The 5,138-nt window shown below is 34.4% G+C and overlaps 1 long non-coding RNA gene across 1 annotated transcript; it reads left to right on the top strand.

Annotated features, from left to right (window-relative positions):
* Positions 1 to 4,832, top strand: LOC143057990 (uncharacterized). Its single transcript, XR_012972905.1, has 3 exons — positions 1 to 406; positions 3,288 to 3,375; positions 4,721 to 4,832. It is a non-coding gene; the product is annotated as an uncharacterized LOC143057990 (long non-coding RNA).
* Positions 4,833 to 5,138: the final 306 nt, after the last annotated feature.

Raw genomic sequence — 5,138 nt, 5'->3', positions numbered from 1 at the left:
TGATATTATCATTGTCAACCGTAATCGGTCAACAAACGAGAAAGCAGATAAGATCCCGAGTGAAGAAATAAGTTAAAATAATCACATTTAAATAAGAGCTACAATGTTCGTCAAGTTTCTTGAAATTTTAATTTCAATGTTGATAATAAAAACTAGTGAGGGAATTTCACTTAACGTTATCGGTTCTTCGTTCACCAAAAACATCTACAGTAACTCGCATGTTATATTGGCCTATGAAAAAGTTGGTCCGCTGATGTGTATTGGTGACTGCATGTTGTATAAGGGGTGCAACGCAGTAAATTTCAACAGAAGTCATTTTGAATGTGAATTACTAAATGTTTTTCCTGGTGACATTATAATTGACATGGATAATTCAATTTATACAGATATTGGTGGTTGGATGAGGGTAAGTTGTTGTTATTAAAGATTCTTATACTTTTCCATTTTCCATGTTTGCTCAATTCTGATTATCAGACGTAAATACTTAGCTGTTCGAACCATTGATATTCTATGGTAGTGTCGATGCGCTGATAAAATAAAAACAATGATGGTCGAGCGTGTAATCCAAAAAATACCACATTAATCTACAGTTTGTTTCAATAGTTGCTTTGTTGATTTGTTGTTGTTTAATCAAACCTATAACCAAAGTAATCTGATGAGTCTTTAAAGTTTTAGCCTGTTAAACTCAGTACTAACCTCGTTTTGAGACCTTGTCACTAGCAATAATTACTAATAGTTATCCACAACACTATTTTCGCTTCATTGTGTCTTAAGGATGTTTGCTCCTCTTTTTTTTTAAAAAATTTGCCAGATTTTAGGAATCCTCTGGTTTTATCCATGCATTGACATTAAAAATAATATGCCCACTAACCCCTACTTTTCTTTCCATAATTTTATAACACAAAGTTTAAGAAGCCATATCTCAAAATCTTATAAAATTCTTATTATCTATTCATAGTTTTTGAAACAAAAAAGGTGCCAATGTTAAATCTATGAAAACTCTAGAGAGAATTATTTCCCGCCAAATTTTCATAGGCTATATCTCGAAAACAAGCACGCGGACCCTCCATTTTTTCTGCTTTTTTAGTTCCGTCTTTATTTATAAACTATCATTTCATAACAGTCTTTTACAAAGCTTTTTATTTTTTTATTGAGTAGCGAACATCCTTAAACATATTAGTGCATCGGACTACTAACACAAAGGTTCCTGGTTCGATTCCCGTTCTGGGAAGAAAATTTCAGGGACTAAATTTTCGGCTCTCCCTTGACACCATTTGTGAGTATGGTCTTGAGGAAACGATGATAGTCCGTCGGAAGGGGACGATAAATGTCTGACCCGTGATAAGAGAGAGCCATATCACTTGCACGTTAAAGCCACTCGTGTTGATTTCGAAAAAGAGCAGACTAATGCCGCTACAAGGCAGCACTTGCACCAGCAAAGTGGAAAGGGATTAATATGAGTTGCAAAACTTGTTTCCGAATCCACCGTAAATACTGTTAAACTCCGTACTGTCGTAATATCTCGTTTTGAGACATTGTCACTAGTGATACTTAGTTATCCACAACACTATTTTCGCTTCATTGTGTCTTAGACATCTTAGTGCATCGGATTACTTACACAAAGGTTCCTGGTTCGATTCCAGTTCCGGGATGAAAATTTCAGGGACTGAATGTTTGGCTCTCTTTGACACCATTTGTGAGTATGGTCTTGAGGAAACGATGATAGTCCGTCGGAAGGGGACGATAAATGGCTGACCCGTGTTAAGAGATAGCCATATCCCTTGCACGTTAAATACACCCTTGTTGATTTCGAAAAAGAGCAGGCTAATGCCGCTACAAGGCAGCACTCGCACCCGCAAAGCGGAAAGGAATTATTATAAATTGCAAAACTTGTTTCCCAATCCACTATGAATATGATTTGAAAATTCCTTTAGAAAATGGCAATTTCTCATATTTAGTTTGATCCAAATAAACTCATCATAGAGACCAGGGATGCAATTTTGTATTAGCGTCAGACTTGCCATATATGTCTTATTAATCAAGTATCAATTAATAGCTTTGCCAATTTTGAAATGTCTTCTGATGTCAGTTATGATAATATAACAAAGGACAATTCTAAGCTAAACAACCTCGCCTCATATTCATATCAGAACAATGTAAGCGGTTGTTTATAGTCTATCTTCACGGGTCTTGATTATTTGAAGAAATTGTGTAGGGTTGGACAAATCTATAATTGGTTGGGTTTAATTTATTCGCAACTTTTAGAGACCAAGGACGATTAACAGCGTGACATTGTTGTCCCATTATGTAAAAACACTTTTGTTGAAGACCGTATTTTGACCTATAAATTGAGTTTTTTGGTTATAATGTTTGGTTGTTGTCTTGTTTTTTCAATTGTAGTTTTTAATCAAAATATATGCATCCATAAAGGTAATTGAGATGAAGGTAAAAGGATTGAAGAATGTTACACTTTTTCGCCATCTCATGAGTACCAAATAGATACCATTGTTTTTTAACATCCTTATGATTTGTGTAACCTTTATGCAGTTTCAAAACCAGTATGATATATTTCCGTGGATACTATGTTTATACACCAAAACAACTTTAAATGCATTTAGACACACAGTCTTCATCAATTGATAGTGGTAAATGCAACAAGTCAAGCTTTAAATGGCTCCGAGAGCGAGTTAAGTTGAAGAATTCAACCCAAAGATATAGAAATGTTGACCCACAATTTGAATTTCAACACACTTTAAGGGGTAGTGGTTCACAATGTAGTCCCTTATAGAAAGGCGTTCGTAATAGTAGTACCAGTATGTAGTTTCATCGATTAATTTTTAAAAGAATTTACGTGAACTATTTTGATGTTAAAAATGTATCTATGTTATTTAACAATTTATTTTTGAAAATATTCACGAAAAAGGTTAACAATTATATAGTCATTTTTATAAATCTACTGTTTGAAAAGAATGAATTATTCGAAATACTAAGGACTTTCTAACCTTAGCCGTATTTGGAACAATTTTTTGGAATTTTGAGTAATCAATGCTGTTCAACTTTGTACCTGTTTGACTTCCTAGCGATTTAAATTTGATCGTCACTGATGAGTCTTTTATAGACGATACGCGCGTCTGGCGTATTACAAAGCCTGGTACCTTTGATAACTATTTACACTAATCTATACCTTGATTTCCAAGTATTCATCTGGAAAGTGTCTTGAATATTTTCATACAAAAAGCAATTTCGCACAGATTTCTAAATGTATATACTATTTTTCTTATTTAAAGGATAAAGACGGATGCACTATTAACCCATGTGAAGTTGGCCAAAAATGTATATCAGCCATGTACAATCAGACAATATGCCTAACATTTGGTAAGTTACACTTATTCGATAAGAGAGGGACACCAAAGTTCTTTTCAATGCCGTTCTAATTAGAAGAAGTTAGCACAAGTGTGTAGAAAAACTCCTTCTTATTTATCAATCAATTTGTGCCTCAATCTGTAAATAATCATGATAGAATAGATTTTGAAAAATTGTCGGGGCCATGTTGAGCCTAGCAAATATAGAACAGTTGTGTTCTAGTCGCTGTTTTGTGTGATATGGTCGTTATTTTGTGTGATATTGTCGTTCTTTTGTGTGCTATGGTCGTTTTTTTGTGTGCTATTGTCGTTCTTTTGTGTGCTATGGTCGTTCTTTTGTGTGATATGGTCGTTCTTTTGTGTGATATGGTCGAACGTTTGCTTTGGTTTTTCACCAAATGAAAAGAACTGCACCTTTTTATTGATCCCATTTGGTGCCAACTTTTGTTTAATTTTCATATTCAAAATATTTCCTTAGTGATTCGCTCCACCATATACAATATATCCATCAGTATTGTGGTCAATGATAATTATAGTCAGTCGATTGAGATCAGCTTTAGTATGACCAGGGGATCTCAAACTTCGTCTGAGATCAAGGATTGGCTTTCATAATACTAAAATAATTACGATGGCGATTCATATGTTTGTGAAATGGCTTTTCTGACTCACCAACATACTCTTTTTTCTGTTTTACACTGTAGAAGATACAAATCAGTCCTTCAAACAACATTGCAAAATGTGGTGCTTTCCGAACCAGTGGAGTGATTTTTTTTTTAAAGTCTTTGTATTCAGTTTTTGCTTGCAGATCAGACACCGTTTGTTCACACTTCCCTTACAGGAGCCAACACACGTAGAACCTTATTCAGAACACAAATCAGCTCTCACCAGCAAGTCTTTGAGGCTTTTGGTCGTACGGTAAGCCAGTATGGGTGGCGCAAAATGCCAAGCAAAATACATATGGGTAACACCTCAAAATAGAATGCATAAAATATAAGGTACCACCACAACATAGCATAATACAAAAGGTACAACCGCAGAGTAACAAGCATAATACATAAGGTACCACCACAAAATAACAAGCAGAATACATAGTGGTTACACTGCAAAATAGCAAGCATAATATATAAGGTACCAACCAAAGTAAGTATAAATGTGAAGTCCCACCGCAAAATGGCAAGCATATAATATAAGGTTCCAGCACAAAATTACAGGCATAATTAATGGTCTACCACCACACAGAAAATAGAATGCGTAACACAGCAAAGTAACAACCATAATACATAAGGTTCCACCGCTAAATAGCAAGCATAATACATAAGTGAGTAAGGCGACAGATATATATTTTGTTTCACTTTTAGATACACCATGTGACAGTAACCCTTGTCAAAATAAGCGTGTGTGCAGAAACAAGGTCAATGGATACACATGTATTTGTCCAGAAGGTAAAGATGGCGTCAATTGTGAATGTAAGTTTTTTCTAGTCAAACAAATTTGTTGAAAAACTCACACAATATCCTCAACGCCTATTTAAATTGTCTCTTACGTCAGTCATCAGAATATGATTTATATGGTTCAACTATTGTATCAGATATGCGGTTTTAAAAATAAAATTTAACTGAAATTTTTGAAAAATATCAAATTATCCGACAACATCAAATCACACTACAGCATTAAGTGTTCGTTATCTTTTTAACACAATGGAAAAATGATAAGAATAGACATATATGTGTTTACGCTGTAAGCTTTTTCATATGTATTATTCTACAGAACTAATAA

The sequence above is a fragment of the Mytilus galloprovincialis genome, chromosome 14, assembly GCF_965363235.1.
Source record: "Mytilus galloprovincialis chromosome 14, xbMytGall1.hap1.1, whole genome shotgun sequence".
NCBI lineage: Eukaryota > Metazoa > Mollusca > Bivalvia > Mytilida > Mytilidae > Mytilus > Mytilus galloprovincialis.
Note: the sequence above shows the minus strand (reverse complement) of the source record. Positions and strands in the feature narration are given on the sequence as shown.